Here is a 22,320-nt window from a genome sequence, read left to right on the forward strand (position 1 = left end):
ATGTCCATGCCCAACACAAACTTGAGAACTACTGACAGGCATGTTGGAAATAATACTGGGGGGGGGGGGGGGGGGGTGAATCAATATTATCAAATCAATATAACTTTCTCATTTCCATATTCAGATTCTTATATGCTACTTTAGTTAAGGCAAATTGCGTGTATACGCAAATGTGTTTAATGCAACACGCGTACATCCAGTAAACTTACGATTCAGTTAGTTGATCCTTAATGAGTGCATCAGAACATTATTAACCATATGAACAGTAAACAAGAGCAGTAAAACAGAATAGATCATCACACACAAGAAGCACACATGAACACCATGATATAAGGTGGAAACCCAATGTGGGTGAAAACCACTTGCTGTAAGTCGTCTCTATCTTCTTTTAATAAGAAACTTCTTTTTACAATATTTCTGTACTGGTATAGTCTTATACTAGTACACAACCTTCTACCTGCAGAAGGCTACAACCTTCTCTCATTCTCCAGCTTCTCCTAGAAGGGAGCTGTAACCCCCTTATCTCTTGTACTAGCCGATCCTTTTACTAGTACGTAGGTGCCGGCCTGTTGGATGCTCCAACCTTCACTCATTTTCCAGTTGCTACTGGAAGGGAGCTACCACCCCCTTAGTTCTTGTACTAGTTGATGTACTAGTACATAGGTGCCGACCTACAGAAGGCTACAACTTTCTCTTTCTTCCTCCAAGTACCACGTTTCATAAATTTTCATACTGGATACTCCTGAAGCACAACACCATAATCTGAAAGGCCACTTTTCATCCAATTTTCATACTAGACCCATAAATATCATTGAAGCACAAAATCAATCAACACTAGCATCATCAATCTCTGAATCACCCAATACTGAATCACTGAAACCTAGTCAACAAACTGTGATCAGCAGAACACAGAACTCTACAATAATATTCAGAACCAACTGTATCATCAGAAATCATGCATATGCTACTTGGAAGAGCTGAACCAACGTGTATACGTAACTTCACCAAAGTGAACCACCGTATATGTCAACAATTACTTACTGATAACTTCGCTGCACTTCCTGACTTCAGACATACCCAGATCATTACATATACAAGGATAATACATATGTTAGCAACCAGATCTAGTCCATCATATCACATAAATATAATTCATTATGATCCTGATCTATTATAGATCTCATCCATCAACACTAAAGCTAAACACAATCAACCAAACTGAATATGAAGAATACTGACACCAGTAAACAGTCACCAGAACTCAGAATTTGCATCAACAACCAGAACCACCTGTAACTTCAAACATCATAGTTCATATTGTATATGCTACTTAGATGTATCTAACCTGCATACGTACGCGCTTTTATCAAAGTCAACCAGCATATACATCTGTAAATATTCATTCATGTTTTGCAGCTATTTCAATCTTAAGTTATACCCAGATCAGAACATTACATGCTTCAATATACAGATCTAGAACAAGCATAATCAAACCATATAGAGATGATTCACTCCAAACCATTGGATCCCAATCTATCCTTAGATCTTGTTCTCCATCAATCGGTGAGATTCCTCCTTAGCTCAGATCAAGCAAAGCATCATGAACCCATAACCTGCATACTAGATCTCATACTTCATCAGATATTCAATACTTTCTCAATGCCTTTGCCTAATGATCTTCTTCTCCTTTTATAATCTTAGGCCTTACTCAAGACCATGGTTCAAAACCATTTAGAACCAATACTAGGGACCCAATACTTGGGTTCAACACTTCAGACACAATACCAAGGTCCAAAACCATAGGTCTAAATACCACAGACCCAAAAATAAGCTTTCCCACATGTACGCGCTTTTCCGTGCATGAAAGTGTGTGCATACGCATACGCAACTTTTTATCAGCAATCCCGTGTGTATATGCGCCTTCCTATATAGTGAACCTGTGTGTATAACCTGCGTCTATACACTACTTGGTATATAGCGAACCTGTGTATATACGCGACTTGGTATATAGTTAACCTACGTGTGTACACGACTTGGTATATAGTGAACCTGCGTATATACTTTTCTTTCTTCATTCTTTGTAGTCTGATCATCAATTCTTTGCTACTAACCTACTACACTATGATCTGTCATCTGTGTGATTTACCATCAAGGACAACACTTGTATCATAATGCCAACAATCTCCCCCTTTTGACTTGATGGCAAAGCTAACTTGCCATACTAAGAACTGTCAAGTTAATGAGTTGTCATTGTACATTACATTTGAGTTGCCCTGCATCCCATTTGTTCTGTCACATCTGATCTCTCTTCTGTAGATTCATCTAGTTATGTATAAGTGAGATGTTCTACTACAAGTGGGTTGCCATCAAGTACAACACATGCAACATAATGCCAACAATCTCCCCCATTGGACTTGATGGCAACAACCATACCAGGTCACTCTCCCCCTTTGACATCAAGGGCAAAGGGCGAACCAAGATATTCTCTTCCTTGATATACATTCCATTGTCCATACTCCCCAGAGTACCTACTGAAATCTCTGATTGAGCTTCCCCTTTGTATATGCGAAGTTGAACCAATTTTTCCATGCTCCCTCTGAGTACATGCTGAAATCTCTGCTCTATTGAAGAGTGTTGTTCATGCTCCCCCTAACTGTAAGCAAGGTCTGCAAAAGATGTTCCACAAGAAGAACATGACTCTATCATAAATGACCTTCCTATCACCAAAGACTCATACATACATCCATCTCCCAACCAAGTGGGGATATACCAATATTGACTCATCCACCCAACCAAGTGGGGATGCACCAGATGCCAATTGTTTATACATGACTGAAATATTACATCATCTTTCCCATGCAAGGTGGGGGTACAAATTACATCATATGATCAAAAGGGATTCATCCAATGACTACAATGGATAGAGACAAACTATTACATCATGAGTCTTGATATGACCTTTACATGACATTTATAACAGAGACCAACCATCTAAATAAGACCATGATAGTCATCAACAACTATCATACACAATGTATGATCTGCTCCATAAGCATCTGTCAACAGCATCTAGACCAGCAACTTGTATATGTCCATTAGTGTATAATTCATCAATCTATAACAAGGTATGTCTACATATTGATATCAACTCATCCTTTTGAACAGAATTCTGCATATGACATACAAAATCATTCACATTATATCATATGTGAAAAACACCATAGCCGTCTCATCAAGATCTGCATGATCCAAGTATCATCACTTTGGGAACATCTGCATCAATCAACATATGTAAGTATCAACCTATCATCATATAGGTAAGAACTCATCATCATTATGTCTCCAACAATGAAACTTTGAGTAATCATTCATGTATCCAACACTATGTATCTTGAGCTCAAGATCATTTGTCAAGACTTCTTGATATCATCAACAGCAACAATCCTCATCCACATGAGCACCAAGAACTATAGGAATTCTGCATCATAACTGTATTATATGATCTTTATGCATATGATGACAATAGCATATGAGTGACTCATCATCAAGTAAGGAAGATGTGTATTCAAACTTTGTACTTCTCCTTATCCTTATGAAGATCACCATGTAAGCACCATATATGCATCATCATATAATCAACCACAAATTTGATCTGAACATCAACTATGTAACCCCAAGAATCATATGAGATTTTGTCATGGATAACTCATAACCATATCATAGCAAGATATATCATTTAGCCATATAAGCATCATTACCAAGGACTACTAACCATAATGCCAACAATGCATTATAAAAAGCATATGCTCCCCCTGAACCTATGCCATCTGTTCACTGTCAAATCTGATCATGCATATATCAGAAAGAAGTATCAAGGCATCATCATCATTAATTTAAGATCAAAACACTTTAAAACATCTTACAAGTGTCAAGACATTTCCACACATCATCAGCAAATTGTAACCATTATCAAACAGAGCAAATAATGGACTGAATCATATCAGACCCTTTTTTTGAGTCTGTCCCTACTTCTTTTCCTCAAACTAACATATACACGATTGTGCAGTAACTAACTCGTGTATATATGTGACTTTCCTTTATGAAACTTGCGTATGAGATTTAGGACACTGAAGTTTTACACTTTCAGCTCCCTCTGAGTCTGTTATGTCTGTATATTGTGCTGTGCCACATCTTTCTGACTGTACTTCCTTCTTCTTCCATATCTTCAAGTGTGATGATGTTTTCTCCTTTTGGTATGGTGCCCGTACTTTGTTCTTGCAATCCTTAGCTATATGTCCAAGCTTATTACATGCATAACATCTCACATGTTTCATATTCCTTCTGTAGCAATCAACAGCTCTGTGACCAAACATATTGCAAGCAAAGCAATATCCCTTAAAGTACTTGGAACGTGATGGTATTTCTGTGTGATGGTCTTGAACCATTCTTATTCTGCATCTGGCTGCAACATGTCGAAGATTATGACATACATAACATTCAACATTATTCATCGGAGGAGTAAAAGATTTTCTTCGAAGAATTTCGTTCCTTGGGTGTTGATGGGGTTGTCCTCTCATCTCCTTGTTGATTATTTTAGATTTCTCATTAGAATTCCTTGCTTCTCCTTGTGAGCTAGATTCATCTTCAACAGATTCATAAAAACCAAGGCTAGTTTTGATAGCAGGAAACCTCTGACTACTAAGAATATCATCCAAGATATTAGTACTATATTGAAATCGTAAGAGCTAATCCTCTTCTTCTAAGTTATCTTTTAGAATATTTACCTCAATCTGATGTTGCTCCTCCTTTTCATGATACTACTTCTTCATGTTTTCTTCAGCTTTTCTTCCTTCTTCCAACTGATGTCTTAGTTCAAGAACTTCGTTTTCTTGTTTTTCAAGAGCTTGGAGTAGTTCTTTATTCTACTTATTTGATTCTTCAAGATCTTCTTTTAGCGAGAGGATCATAGCTTCAAGACTTTCTGTTGGAAATAATACTGAGGGGGGGGGGGGGGGGGTGAATCAGTATTATCAGATCAGTAAAACCTTTCCAATTTCATACTCAGAAACATATACGCTACTTCAATTAAGTGAACCCGCGTGTACACGCTACTGTGTCTAATGCAACTCGCGTATATCTAGAGATCTTATAATTCTGTTAGCTTAATCTTCAGTAAATGCATCAGAACATTATTAAGCATATTAACAGTAAACAGGTGCAGTATAACAGAACAGAACATCACACAAGAGCCACACACATGAACACCATGATATAAGGTGGAAACACAATGTGGGTGAAAACCACCTGCTGCAATTCGTCTCTTTCTTCTTTAATAAGAAACTTCTTTTACAATGTACTGGTGCAGTCCTTTACCAGTAAGCAGGCTACAACCTGCAGAGGGCTACAACCCTCTCTCGTTTTCCAACTACTTCTGGAAGGGAGCTACAACCCCCTCAGCTCTTGTACTAGCTGATCCATTTACTAGTACGTAGGTGCTGACCCTACAACCTTCTTTCCTTCAGGGACCACGTTTCATCAATTTTCAGACTGGATCCAAGAGTACAAAACAAACATTACTGCAATACAATCGTCAACTTATACTTGCATCATAATTCATTTAACAACCCAATACTGAATCACTGAAACCCTGTCATCAAGAACAGAGAACCCAAAGCAAAGCCCAGAACTCTGCAACAACCACCAGAATCAACAGGTTCCTGAAATATCAAATCTTATTATGCATACGCTACTTCACTGTACCAAAACCACGTGTATACGTGCTTTCTCCAAAGGCAACCCGCGTGCAGATCTAGAAATAATTACTTATGCCTTCGCTGTCAGATCCGACCCTTGCCAAGCGTCCCGAACAGATAAACAGTAATACCAGATCTTCTCACTTCGTCAGACACACAATGCATACCCTTTGCCTAATGATCTTCTACTTATATAGCCTTAGGCCCTTCACAATACCACGGGCCAAAACCATAGTAACACAATACCATCAACTTCAAAACTAGGGATCGACACGTCCGTCGAGACACCATGGTCCAAAACCATAGGCACAACTTCCAAGGACTAACCGTCATGGACCAAAGATAAGTTTTCCACATACACGCTCTTTTACTGAAGCCAACCTGCGTGTACACGCGACTTGGTATATAGCGAACCTGCGTATACGCGACTTGGTATATAGTGAACCTGCTTGTATACGCGACTTGGTATATAGTGAACCAGCGTGTATATATTTTCTCTTCATACTTGTATTCTGATCATAAATTCCTTGCTGCTATCCTTCGGCACTATGATTTGTCATCAGTGTGATTTGCCATCAAGGACAACACTTGTCTCATAATGCCAACAATCTCCCCCTTTGGACTTGATGGCAACCACCACACCAAGTCACTCTCCCCCTTTGACATCAAGGGCAAAGGGCGGACCAAGATATTTTCTTCTTTGGTATACCTTCTGCTGTCCATACTCTCCCTGAGTACAAGCTGAAGTTTCTGATTTGGCTCCCCCTTTGTTTATGCCAAAGTGTACCAATCTATCCATGCTCCCCCTGAGCAGATGCAGGTTCTAAGACCAGCCATTCAGATCTGTACCATAAGCATCAGTCTGCAATACTATTCCTTTGATCAAACAACAAGATGTATCATTTAGTTTCATCAACAACTTCTAACCATAATGCCAACAATGAATTATTTGAAGTATATGCTCCCCCTGAGTGTGAGCCAACCATTTCCTGAGTCTGTTCTGCTCCCCCTGAGCCTGAGCCAACCATGACTGAACCTGGGTCTGTTCTGCTGCCCTTTCTTCATATACGCGACTTTGCAGCCTGTAACTCGCGTATATACGCGACTTGTCTTCATTATATCAGTGTATGCAAGGAATACTAAAATTCATCACTTTCAGATTCCCCTGTGTCTGTTATGTCAGCTGACTGAGTTATGCCACACTTTTCTGTCTCTGTCTTCTTCAATTCCTGGAACTGTGATGATGTATGGTCCTCTTGTTTTGAATTTTGAAATCTGCTCCTGCATTCCCTTGCTTTATGTCCATATTTGTTGCATGTATAACATCTTACATATTTCATGTTCCTTTTATCACAATCAATTGCTTTGTGTCCATATGCATTGCAGGCAAAGCAATATCCTCTGAAATACCTGGGATGCAATGATCTTTTGTAATGGTCTTGAACCATTCTACTTCTACATCTGGCTGCAACATGTCCAAGATTATGACATACATGACATTCAACATTATTCAGTTGAGGAGATAATCGTCTATCACGTCCATAGTTAGGATTAAAGGATCTTCCTTGAGGAATTTCTTTCCTTAGTTGTTCCTTGTTGAGCATTTCAGATTTCTCCTTAGAATTTCTTGCCTCACCTTGTGAACTAGATTCACCTTCAACATATTCATGAAAACCAAGACCAGTTTTGATAGCAGGAGACCTTTGGCTATTAAGAATATCATCCAAGACTTTAGTACTATCTTGAAATCGTAAAAGCTTATCCTTTTCTTCTAGTTTACCTTTCAAGATATTTACCTCAACTTGATGTTGTTCTTCCTTTTTCAGATACTGATTCCTTAGGTCTTCTTCAGCTTTTCTTCCTTCTTCCACTTGTCGCTTTAGTTTGATCACTTCATGTTCTTGATCTTCAAGAGCTTCTCTGTTCTGTTCTCTTGATTTTTGAAGATCTTCTTTTAGAGAGAGGATCTTTGATTCAAGCCTTTGAATAGTTATGCTCTGATCCTTTACTACATCCTGCAATTGCTCCCTTACCCTGGTTACTGTCTCCAATTTTTCATTTAATTTGGTAACTTCTTCAGTTTCTGCATTCTTCTTTTCATGTGCCATGAGACTTTTAATATCTTTGCTATTATTGGATGAAGCATTCTTCTTTTCATGTGCCATGAGACTTCTAATATCTTCACTATCATTGAATGAACTTGTAATATGGGTATAATAGCTTCTACCATCTTCTTCAGATATCTTTCCTTTGTTATGAGGGCATCTAGCAGCATAGTGACCAACTCTACCACATAGAAAACATTTGAAAGGTAGCTTACCTTTGAACCGTCCAGTTCCCCGTTCAAGATTCTTAACAAAATTTACCTCATGTTCTTCCTCTGACACTTCGAATGCGGCTTCTGGTGGTACCTCTTGTCGCATTTCAAAAGCATTTAAGATCCCGTGAAGCTGTGACATGGTGATTTTCTGCACATTCTCCTTTTCTTCTATGGCAGATACTTTAGAATCAAATTTAGTAGACAGAGATCTCAAAACCTTTTCAACTAAGATAACTTCCTCAAATTCTTCACCCAGATCCCTCATACAATTCACAATCTCATCCATACACAGGAAATAATTAGCTATGCTTTCATTACTATGCATCTTAAGAGTTTCATACCGGATTCTGAGAGTTTGAAGCTTTGCTCTTTTTACCTGATCATCTCCTTCGTAGCTTGTGACGATTTTGTCCCATATTTGCTTAGCTGATTTGAAATGCATGATCTTCATAAATTCTGATTGTGTCAAACTACTCAATAGGACAGTAACAGCTTTGGCATTGAGCTCATATTGCTTTTTCTCTGCTGGATCTGTAGGAGTTGCTCATGGGAATTTGTATCCTCCTTCTACGATTCCCCAAATTTCTGCTCCAAGTGATTGTAGATATGCAGTGGTTCTTATCTTCCAGTGAGTAAAATTGTTCCCGTCAAAGACTGGTGGCCTGATGTGTGCCTCTCTTTCTGGATTAGCCATTCTGATGGATCTTTTCCTTCAAGCGATCAAGCTTCCTCTGAAGGACCTGCTCCGATACCAATTGTTGGAAATAATACTGAGAGGGGGGGGGGGGGGGGGGTGAATCAGTATTATCAGATCAGTAAAACCTTTCCAATTTCACACTCAGAAACATATACGCTACTTCAATTAAGTGAAACCGCGTGTACACGCTACTGTGTCTAATGCAACTCGCGTATATCTAGAGATCTTATAATTATGTTAGCTTAATCTTCAGTAAATGCATCAGAACATTATTAAGCATATTAACAGTAAACAGGTGCAGTATAACAGAACAGAACATCACACAAGAGCCACACACATGAACACCATGATATAAGGTGGAAACCCAATGTGGGTGAAAACCACCTGCTGCGATTCGTCTCTTTCTTCTTTAATAAGAAACTTCTTTTACAATGTACTGGTGTAGTCCTTTACCAGTAAGCAGGCTACAACCTGCAGAGGGCTACAACCCTCTCTCGTTTTCCAACTACTTCTGGAAGGGAGCTACAACCCCCTCAGCTCTTGTACTAGCCGATCCATTTACTAGTACGTAGGTGCTGACCCTACAACCTTCTTTCCTTCAGGGACCACGTTTCATCAATTTTCAGACTGGATCCGAGAGTACAAAACAAACATTACTGCAATACAATCATCAACTTATACTTGCATCATAATTCATTAAACAACCCAATACTGAATCACTAAAACCCTGTCATCAAGAACACAGAACCCAAACCAGAGCCCAGAACTCTACAACAACCACCAGAATCAACAGCAACCTGAAATATCAAATCTTATTATGCATACGCTACTTCACTGTACCAAAACCGCGTGTATACGCGCTTTCTCCAAAGGCAACCCGCGTGCAGATCTAGAAATAATTACTTATGCCTTCGCTGTCAGATCCGACCCTTGCCAAGCGTCCCGAACAGATAAACAGTAATACCAGATCTTCTCACTTCGTTAGACACACAATGCATACCCTTTGCCTAATGATTTTCTACTTATATAGCCTTAGGCCCTTCACAATACCACGGGCCAAAACCATAGTAACACAATACCATCAACTTCAAAACTAGGGATCAACACGTCCGTCGAGACACCATGGTCCAAAACCATAGGCACAACTTCCAAGGACTAACCGTCACGGACCAAAGATAAGTTTTCCACATACACGCTCTTTTACTGAAGCCAACCTGCGTGTACACATGACTTGGTATATAGCGAACCTGCGTATACGCGACTTGGTATATAGTGAACCTGCTTGTATACGTGACTTGGTATATAGTGAACCAGCGTGTATATATTTTCTCTTCATACTTGTAGTCTGATCATCAATTCCTTGCTGCTATCCTTCTGCACTATGATTTGTCATCAATGTGATTTGCCATCAAGGACAACACTTGTCTCATAATGCCAACACTTTCATAGTAACTGGATCTATCTCTGAGTTTCTTGATTGTTGTGCTCCTTTCATTGACTTCATTTCTTAATGATGTCACTTCATCCTGCAACTTTTGACATTAATATTCCTTGTCCTTGAATAACTTCCTTACCTTGTTTCCTTCCTCTAGTTGAGCCTTTAGTTTGGTAGCTTCTTCTTTGAAGGCACATTCCCTTTTGTTCAATAGATCTTGTTGATCTTTAATTTTGTTTGTAAGCCTTTTAAATTCTGCCTCTATTTGATATCTTTCTTGCTCACCCATAAGAGCAAATTCAATTGTTTCGATATCACTTTCATCATCTTCAAATGGATGGATAAATGTATCACAAGAGGATAAAAAATTCATGCCTCATAGTTCTTTTGCTTGTTCATCTTCATTCTGAAGTGATTATGAATTTGAATTGCTTCTTCCACATATTCCCCAATCGATTCTCACACTATCATAGATCTTCTGAGATGTCTTCTTCTTCTTAGGCACTTTCTTCTTAAGCTTCTTCCCCATTGATCTATGGATCTCCTTCAAGCAATCAAGCTTCTTCCAAAGGACCTGCTCTGATACCAATTGTTGGAAATAATATTGAGAGGGGGGGGTGAATCAGTATTATCAAATCAATATAACTTTTTCATTTCCATATTCAGATTCATATACGCTACTTCAGTTAAGGAAAACTGCGTGTATACACAACTGTGTTTAATGCAACAAGCGTATATCCAGTAAACTTATGATTCAGTTAGTTGATCCTTAATGAGTGCATCAGAACATTATTAACCATATGAACAGTAAACAGGAGCAGTAAAACAGAACAGATCATCACACACAAGAAGCACACATGAACACCATGATATAAGGTGGAAACCCAATGTGGGTGAAAACCACCTGCTACAAGTTGTCTCTATCTTCTTTTAATAAGAAACTTCTTTTTACAATATTTCTGTACTGGTGCAGTCTTATACCAGTACACAGGCTTCTACCTGCAGAAGGCTACAACCTTCTCTCGTTCTCTAGCTTCTCCTAGAAGGGAGCTGCAACCCCCTTAGCTCTTGTACTAGCCTATCCTTTTACTAGTACGTAGGTGTCGGCCTACTAAATGCTCCAACCTTCACTCGTTTTCCAGCTACTACTGGATGGGAGCTACCACCCCCTTTGCACTTGTACTAGCTGATGTACTAGTACGTAGGTTCCGACCTACAGAAGGCTACAACCTTCTCTTTCTTCCTCTAGGTACCACGTTTCATAAATTTTCAGACTGGATACTCCTGAAGCACAACACCATAATCTGAAAGGCCACGTTTCATCCAATTTTCATACTGGACCCATCAATATCATTGAAGCACAAAATCAATCAACACTAGCATCATCAATCTCTGAATCACCCAATACTGAATCACTGAAACCAAATCAACAAACTGCAATCACCAGAACACAGAACTCTACAATAATATTCAGAACCAACTATATCATCAGAAATCATACATACGCTACTTGGAAGAGCCGAACCAGCGTGTATACGTAACTTCACCAAAGTGAATCAATGTATATGTCAACAATTACTTACTGATAACTTCGCTACACTTCCTGACTTCAGACATACCCTAATCATTACATATACAAGGATAATACATATGTTAGCAACTAGATCTAGCCCATCAAATCAGATAAAGATAAGTCATTATGATCCTCATCCATTATAGATCTCATCCATCAACACTAAAGCTAAACACAATCAACCAAACTGAATATGCAGAATACTGAAACCAGTAAATAGTCACCAGAACTCAGACTCTGCATCAACAACCAGAACCACCTGTAACTTCAAACATCATAGTTCATATTGTATACGCTACTTAGATGTATCTAACCTGCATATGTACGCACTTTTATCAAAGTCAACCAGCGTATACATCTGTAAATATTCATTCATGTTTTGCAGCTATTTCAATCTTAAGTTATACCCAGATCAGAACATTACATGCATCAGTATACAGATCTAGAACAAGCATAATCAAACCATATAGAGATGATTCACTCCAAACCATTGGATCTTGATCTATCCTTAAATCTTGTTCTCCATCAACCGATGAGATTCCTCCTTAGCTTAGATCAAGCAAAGCATCATGAACCCATAACCTGGATACTAGATCTCATACTTCATCAGATATTCAAGACTTTCTCAATGCCTTTGCCTAAGGATCTTCTTCTCCTTTTATAGTCTTAGGCCTTACTCAATACCATGGTCCAAAACCATTTAGAACCAATACTAGGGACCCAATACCTGGGTTCAACACTTCGGACACAATACCAAGGTCTAAAACCATAGGTCTAAATACCACAGACCCAAAAATAATCTTTCCCACATGTATGCGCGTTTTCGTGCATGAAAGTGCGTGCATACGCATACGCGACTTTTGATCAGCAATCCCGCGTGTATACGCACCTTCGTATATAGTGAACCTGCTTGTATAACCTGCGTCTATACACTACTTGGTATATAGCGAACCTGCGTATATACACGACTTGGTATATAGTGAACCTACGTGTGTACACGACTTGGTATATAGTGAACCTGCGTATATACTTTTCTTTCTTCATTCTTTGTAGTCTGATCATCAATTCTTTGCTACTGACCTACTGCACTATGATCTATCATCTGTGTGAGTTTCCATCAAGGACAACACTTGTATCATAATGCCAACAATCTCCCCCTTTGGACTTGATGGCAAAGCTAACTTGCCATACTAAGAACTGTCAACTTAATGAGTTGTCATTGTACATTACATCTGAGCTGATTCCTTTGAGCTGCCCTGCATCCCATGTGTTCTGTCACATCTGATCTCTCTTCTATAGATTCATCTAGTTATGTATAAGTGAGATGTTCTGCTACAAGTGGGTTGCCATGAAGTACAACACATGCATAATAATGCCAATAGGGCACAGATTGCATCCAGAATGTATGTGGACATGTATATTTCTTCTTTCTAACCTTTGGATGGCTGCTGGGCTTCTGTTACTTATTCCTTCAGCCTGTGAGCCAAAATGTTGGATGAGTTGCATGGTCTACCTTCATTGGCCAGTTGGTCTAACACAATCACCCAACTCTGCGAGAAGGTCTCTGTTCTCTCTTGGTTGTATAAGCAGCATGCGAAGATGACCAACTACTGATATGCCTTCCATAGTATCTTCGTCTCGTAAACTTGGTCAGGTGTCATCCTTAACTTGGCTGGCTCCTTCACCTAGCTCTTCAAGATATCCCTAGAGTTTGCACTACTGCTGGGTCTGCTGAAGGGTGTATCCTTTATGATCACCGGCTGTGGCAAGTGGTACATATGTTGATAGTCCTGTGCCCTGAATGTAGCAAGCTTTGTCCCGCTGACACTGCTTAACACCATCGTCTTGGGATCAATGTGCGAGACGATCCAATGTATCATGTCTGCGCATGGAAACGTGGGATACCTGCATGCAATCTGGTACATGCCAGACTTGTGAATATTCACATAGACCCAGCGATCTTCCAGATCTTCCCCAAATGTGCCTGAGAATGTATCATTGACATCCTACCATTTCAACTTGATGTCTTTTTCTATGAGTAGCTTGGTGTCTTCGTAAATCGGAAAACTCATAGACACTTTCTCAACTGCATCTCCAGTTGCGCTTCTGACGGTGTCCTTTAACCTTGCTCTCTTGGAGGCCATTGAACCTAAACTGCTGAGAGATAGGCAAACACTTGCAATACCTGGAGAAATGGCGACATTCACGGCAAGAAATCTATCAATTGAAAACCAAAGCAAACTTGAGGATTGACATGAAACATACCAGGGAGATTGATGACAAGGATTACGTAATTTTCATCGGGAGGCTCGGAGACTGACTACTGGACTTGCGCAAAGCACAATCCAAACTATCGGGAGGCTGATTGGATATTGGAATTGGGCAGTGTACAAACCAAGCTGAACTGTTGGGGTTGAGATTGTGCACTTTCATCTAGTAAGGCCTGCAAGCCCAAGGATTGCATTGCACAATTTTCTAGGCTAGTAGAGCAATGCTTCTCAGAAATGCGCAAAGCAAGCCTCGAGGACAATGCCTGGCCAGATTTTTTCATTTTTATGGGAGGAAGGCAGATCCCTCCCTCTCAGAAATGCACAATATTGTCCGGGCAAGGCGAGGTGCAGGTCAAGGTTGCCCAGACCCGCCAACGAGTGACTGAAAACATGTGTAGTTTTGAATGCATGGCGAAACTGAGTGTAAGTGAGATTTAATGATCATGGATTCAAACAATGAATGCAAGATTCAGAAAACGGGAAGACATGCATGTGTGTGAAGCGGATCACCGCAACGACGACCATCGGTGAAAAAACAGTGTCATGCATGTGACAATAGTGAGATACAAAGGAAAATTGAAACGTTGCTATTACAGACTAACATGCATGCGAATGACAACAATAGTTCATTGAAATCAAGAAGACAACACTCACATAAGCCAAAACACAAAAAGCGATAGAAAAACTACACAAGACTTGTAAAGTAGACTTACCCAGAAAAAGATGAGTTGAATGTGCCGACGACTCCTAGATGTGATGTGGGATGTCATAGCTCCAAATTGATGTGAGGAATGCGCTCTGCAACCTCGACTAAATAAGTTTGAGCCTCATGACTTGCATGCCACAAATCTAGGAAAAAACGACAGTTGGAGGTCAGTTTCTAAAACAATCTTTGCATGTAACCTCCAACTACTAAAATAGATCCCTAAAATTTAGGGATGAATTTTGAATGTTGATTTTTTCTATTTTGGGAAAAGCATCCCATGCATGGAAATCAGGTTTGTTGGGTCTTGGATGGAACCGGTCAACCTGAAGGCACATGCAACAACCTACAAGCCTGGGAGAGGGATTTGTGTAGTTTCTGGGCTGAGCTGGGTTGGTTTTCCCTAAGGGATTGCGTAATTTCTAGGGTCACCAGGTGACTATCTCCCAAAATTGCACAATTTCTAGGCTGAGGCCTAGTGCCAGGCCATATTGTGCATTTTTCTATGGGAGGCCTGTCTGATTGTTCTATGCAATTCTAGAGGTTAGCACACAACCCAACAGATTTATGCAATTTCTAGAGGGAAGGCTAGTTCCCCTCCAGAATTGCGCAATTTCCTGGGGGAACTACTAAGCTAGAAAATAAACTAAACTACTCAGCTAGCAAATAAACTAAGTTTGGGATGGCAGCCTGTGAAGGGAGTGAAACAAACTAACATGCACAAGCTCACCAATCACTGAAAATCAGTTGAAGTCTACGTACTTGACAGTGCAAGACATGCTCCTAAGGATGATTGGTAGGGAGGCTCCAAAACAAAGCTAAGGAAAATTTTCTGGAGGGTGTTTGTAGCCGCTACAACACTTGGCGACACACTAGTAAAACTTTAGCTCTCTGAATGGACCTTGTTCATGAAAAGCAAGTCTAACACCTCCAGAAGTATTGTTCAATTCTCTGTTTGTCTTGCTTTCTACACTTGTTTGATTGTAATATGTAACGTTTTCCAAGCTCTTGGTCGGTCGGCACACATTCCAAGCCAAGCCAACATAGTTGTTTTGATTGGGGATGATGGGTATATTGGTGCACAATCGTTATGGTTGTCAAAGTTTAAGTTTCATCTTTGGTGTCACTCCACTACCAGCAGGCTTTGACAATACCCCGAAAGAGTCACACAGGAACACAAGCATTGCTCCGCTGCCAGCGAACCTGGTCAGTGCCCCAGCGGAGTTACTTGCATCACCTCTCTGCGCAGGAAGCCTTTCTCTTCTTTCGCCTTACTCATTTTTCGAAATTTTTCAATTTTTCACTTTCATTTTTAACTGTGCATAGCACTTATTCATTTGAGAGGCGGAAGAGGGATCTCGACTTATTAAGACAACAAGAGGTTATCCCTTTAGAGAAGTAGTTTGTATGTACCTTTGACGTGCTTGTTAAGGCTTTGCCCCTCACCTTACTATACTTGACTGAGCTGACAACGATTAACCCAGAAACAACTAACTAGAGTAAGTGATACTAGTTAGCATGCAAGCATTGTGTTTTCACCAAGCTTCACTGCTAACATGTATTTTCCCTTGGGGTATCATGGACTCAAGACAACAAGTTCTGCATATAAAGACATGATGACAAATAACCAAGTATTGATAATTGCACATGTCCTCTTGTACTTTACCTTTCTTGTTTCTAGAGTCGCACACGATCCATGCGAAACTATCCTACGAACGTAAACAAGCAAACAAACCTAAAAACAAAGAAAAAGTAGAAGTAAATGCATAAGAAATGTAAGTAAGAAAATAAACAAGCAAACAAACAAAGTAAGAAGCAAACATGCATGCAAGAAAACAAACCAAAAGAAAACACTACTCCTACTCCTAAGCTAACGGTGCATGGGTCTGCTCACGTGAAATGATACTTCCAATGCAGCCACCTACACATTGGTCAACCCATGTTGGTGAAGGCATGGTTCGTGAACATCTAAGCTGTGTGAACGAGTAAACATGAAATATATAACAATGAAGACAAACACACTCTGAGTTTAAATGCGTCCACAGAACAAACATGAGTGTGAGTGCATGACATGTAATCCGTGGACTTGCCATGGTGTTGTGCGACACTATGTCCAGATGTTAAGCATACACATACTCTTGAATGTGACATGCAAGCAAATTAAAGAAAAGAAGATAACTTATGTCTCATATGTGTGCTTGTTGTGTAAGATTCTTCCAATGCATGAGCGATGGGATTGTGTAGTTCGAGTGGAGGAAGCATAATCTGTGTGTGAGATTAATCTTCAATGCATACAGATGAGTGATGAGGAGCCTTGGGTGTTCCAACAATTTCCTGATCGGAAGTGAAGCCAACCTCAGGACAGTGAGGGCCTAACATAACCATCAGCTTGAGCTAATGTGCCTCGACAGTCTGTGGGGATTCAACTTTGTCGATAGATGGATCAGCATAAATAGGTGGCTTTGAAAAATCAACTGTGATAAAACCATCATCATGATTGAGTATGGGAGTAAATAGATAATGATAGCTACGATCAACAAAATCAATGATTTCTTCAGCATCCTCATGATCTAATGAATCAAACAGAGGGGTAGATGAGAAGCAAAAAAATTCACCCTACATTTTTGGAAAAGGTAGATGAAAAATAAAGTGGATTTTCAAAGAATGATTTGTCCTCTCCATTGTCGAATGATGGAATGACATCCAGTGTGTTTTACAAATGATCAACAATGGGTGCATCCGTAGACGGAGATACACATGCGAAATCAGGGATGGCAGAATCACCAAAGATGTCAGGGAAAAATGGAGGAGGCACGGACAAAAGGGAATCATCCTTCACCACGGGTTGATGTTCAGGCTCCCAGTCATACTCTTCATGAATGATAGCGCAGGTTGGTTGTGCGACACCAACTCCATCAATAGCTTGATCCTCATTCACAATAGGTGTAGAGTCCAGAATGGAAGAACATAAGACAATGCAATCTGGAGGATCAATAGAACACAGAGATGGAGGTTAAGGTAAGACATGCATGTGGTAGCCCATGGAATTCGCAACCAAATCTACGTGAAAATTGAGAGAAGTGATGTTGGGAGGATGTGATAGTTGAATGGACGTGTGTGCATGTTCTCCAACATCACTCTACAGTGGTGGAGATGTTTGATGAGGGGATGTCGGATGGTCACTTGTGACAGTGACTGTGCCCATCTGTGATTGCACAACTTCATCACCGAAGTATGTTGAGCGGGGTTTTCACTTCAACTTCATCTTGGGATTGACAGATTTGGTAAGGAAATATTCAAATCTATCCATGAGGTACTGGAATTTCATGTGACTTTTCGAAGCTTTAAATTGCAATATCCAGAAGCGGTCCCAAAAATCCATAGGTGATTCTTGCGGAGTCTTCCATTGTTTTAACAATCTTTTGTCAAGAGGTTTTGGATCAAAATGACGAAAAGTAGCTTCAATAATATCACAGAACTAGTAATGTGAGTGCACACCATTGGGGGGAAGACTATTGTACCATTGTTTTGGGGATTCGCGAAGTGTGCGTGAAAGCATCACATTGACCACTTCTTCATAGAACTCATCTGCATCCTCAAGGAATGCATAGAAGTCTTCTAAGTACTTAGGTCAGGCTACTTCACCTTCACCATCATACATGAATTCAAACAAGAGATAAAAAACTCCCTTCTGATGTTGAGAGGTTCGGCATGCGAAAAAAATCATGGAGGGATGAGTCTCATAGTATCCATGACAAATTGTGTGAAGATTCAAAATAGGATGAGAGGACATAGGTTGTCATCTGTCCCTCCTTCTAGTGCGAGAAATGTTGACGGTGCTTGAACTGCCAACATGTCAGGGGTTCTCCCCGGTAAGAAATCACAACTAGACCTCAGATCGTTTGGTGTAGGAGTCCCAACAGTGGGTCGTACAGTATCCCCTAGACCGCGGTTGCGCACACAGGTAAGTAGGATGTCCTTTTTGGTAGCAAGGGTGTGACCAGTACAACAAGTCAAGGAAGGTGAATGAAGGGTTCGAACACACGAAAAGTGGGGTGAGTGCGCCCTTTGGAAACCTATGAAAGCACGCGGCTAAGAAGGGAACACACGAGCAAAGATGCATCACAAATTGGAAAGCAGGTCAAACAACGATCCAAAGTGATGGTTAAACCAACAAAACATCTCAGTAAGATCATACATACTTATACAGAAAAATTTCATACATACATGTGTAAGAAAAAAGATACATATATCATTAAAGTAACCAAGATAGTTGAGATACAACAACAACATATGCATGGTTGACCATAGTTGATTTTCATTTTGACACAGTGTTTATCATAATGCGACGTTGGACTATGGTTGACCAAGATTGATTTTCATATTGAGACAACCTTTCTCATAATGTGACCTTGGACAATGGTTAACCATGGTTGATTTCCATATTGAGACAATCTTTGTCACAATGTCACGTTGGACCATGGATGACCATGGTTGTCGCAATGTGACATTGTACCATGGTTGACCAAGGATGACCATGGTTGTCATAATGTGATGTTGGACCATGGTTGACCATGGATGACCATGGTTGTCACAATGTGACATTAGAATGCCATTGACCATGGTTGATTTTCATATTTTGACAGTCCTTGTAACAATGTGACATTGGACCATGGTTGATTTTCATATTTTGACAATCCTTGTAACAATGTGACATTGGACCATGGTTGATTTTCATATTTTGACAATCCTTGTAACAATGTGACATTGGACCATGGCTGACCATGGTCGACCATGATTGATTTTTATATTGAGAAACTTCTATGATAAATATTATAAACCAAGGTATATAAACCCTATGACAAATATTATAAACGCTAAAATAAACATAGTTGACCATGGTTGATTTACATAATGAGACAGTATTTCTCACAATACAACGTTGAACCATGATTCTCCATGGTTGACCAAGATTGATTTTTGTATTGAGACAATATTTGTCACAATGCGACGTTGGACCATGGTTGGCAATGATTAATCATAATTGACCATGGTTGAGCTTAGTTGTCGATGGTTGATTTTCATATTAAGATAATCTTTGTCTCAATGCAACGTTGGACCATGGTTGACCATGGTTATAAAATCAAGGGATTTATATTAGACCTTAGGATTAATAAACCCTATGGTTAATATCATAGCCTAGGAATATGATCCCTTAGATTAATAAACCCAAGGGATTGATATTATAAACCTAAACGAATAGTAAACCCAAGGGATTAATATTAAAAACCCAAGGTATATAAAACCAAGAGAATAATATTAAACCCAAGGGATTAATATTATAAACCCAAGGTATATAAACCCTAAGATCAATATTATAAACCCTAAAATAAACATGGTTGATCATGGTTGATTTTCATATTGAGGCAATCTTTGTCATAATGTCATGTTGGACCATGGTTGACCATGGATGACCATTATTGATTTTCATATCTAGACAATCTTTGTCACAATGTGATGTTGGACCATGACTGACCATGGTTCATTTTCATAATGAGACAATCTTTGTCATAATGCAACTTTGGACCATGGTTAATCATGGTTGTCACAATGAGAAATTGGACCATGATATAATCTTTGTCAAAATGTGACCATGGTTGACCATGGTTCAATCTTTCATATCGAGACAATCTTTTAAAAAATGTTAATACAAAAAATAAATAAATATATTTCATGTTTAATTGTCTTCTTAAAATATTAGGAACCAATATTAATCTCATTATAACTATTGTTATCATTTAATATTTTTTTTATATCGTCAATATTATTTAATAATTTTTTATTTATATTATTTCAAAATGAATTTAATCATCAAAAGTAAATATTTTTTCAAAAAATTATAAATTTAAATTTAAGAGAATAGGTCCATGGGGTCTTGGGTAGATTGTGATCGGGTGCTCTGTTAAGGCACTAATTGATGTGAAGTCATCGGTTCATTTCACCGCCCCATCAGAGTGATATATTGGAAATATTGAAGATAAAGTCGTGCCAAACTTTAAAAAAAAATTAAGAAAATAGAGTATATAATATTTTTTAGCAAATCTCTTACTTTATAAACATAAAAAAATCTCATACATCTTAAATAATATATATATTATAAATCAAAATAGAATTAAATTTTACATATCATTTGTGCATTATATATTGAATTTTTCACATTATTGGTTAATGCCCTTAAAATATATAATATATATATATATATAATGAAACTCTAAATTTTCCTGAGCTAATAATACAACCTAATTACAAAGAGGAGGGTAGTTAATTTCTCGGTGCTTTATTATGTTCTCAATTACAAAGATATAAGAGCACAATCAAGTTTTCATTTTCAATGATTTTGTTATATCTATGAATGCCTAGATAGTTGTTTGAGGTTGATATTATGTTTCATTTTCTTGATTTTTAATAATTTAATTTTTGGGTTTAAAAACAATTCAGTTTAATTTATAATTTGTAATTTAAAACCATGGTTTTTTTTATTAAATAACGATATATATTTAATTGGATAATTTGTAAACAATGAATAAATATATTTGGGTTTTTGTAAATAAAATATCAACTAGTTATTATTTCATTGGAAAACAACAGTAAAGAAATCTAATTAAATTAAAATATCGTAAATCAAAATATTATTAAGTTACATATTGATAAAGTCGCTAAAAATGCATTTGAATTTTATAAACAAGATATAGTAATATATTATTACTATAACTGAAACATTTAATATTTTTTAAGAGAAACTAGGGTTAATTTTGACCAACTAAATCCTTTTAAAGGATTTCTCCAAAAAAAATTGCGTTTATCTAAATGTCAATTAAACCTTTCAGGTTTGTACTTTATAAATCATTCAAAGATGATAATTTTCTTATCAATTTTGTGTGTTTTTAAATTTTTACTGTGTGTTTTGCGTGATGTAATATAACAAATTATAGGAACAATTTATGTACTTGTTACCGTTCTTGGAATTTCCATTAGAATCTGGTTCTAATAGGAAAAAGGTCACAGATGATTATTGGCAGCTATAATATTAAAATGAATGGGTAAATACTGCACAGATCATTGGTCCGTGGGTAAATACTGCGCAGATCATTGATCTTTGAATTCCCCACGTAGAAGACTTATAAACATCCAGGAGATGGAGACAATTCATAAGTGCCATTGGTATTGTTCTACTCTACGGAGTTTTCATTTCGAGGACTTATTCGAAGCGTTACAGAGAGAAAAATAACCTTATGGGCCTGCTATCTGTCCCATTGCTATCTGTCCCATTGGTAAATCTGATGAAGAAAACAACATACACATTTTCCTAAACTGTCTTCAATCGCAGGGGATATGGAAGAATCTCGCAGACCATTTCGGATTTAGTAGGATTTCTTTTCTCTCACTTAAAGAAGCATTTGAGCATTTGAATGGTGGAGCAAATTGAAATCAGACTGGAGATCTATTTCGCTATTAACCTTATGGGCTTATGGGCTATATGGAAATGGAGGAACGTGACCTTTTTTCAAA

This window comes from Pinus tabuliformis, chromosome 7, assembly GCF_031772625.1.
Source record: "Pinus tabuliformis cultivar Carrire ecotype Pingquan chromosome 7, CPIR1, whole genome shotgun sequence".
Taxonomy (NCBI): Eukaryota; Viridiplantae; Streptophyta; class Pinopsida; order Pinales; family Pinaceae; genus Pinus; species Pinus tabuliformis.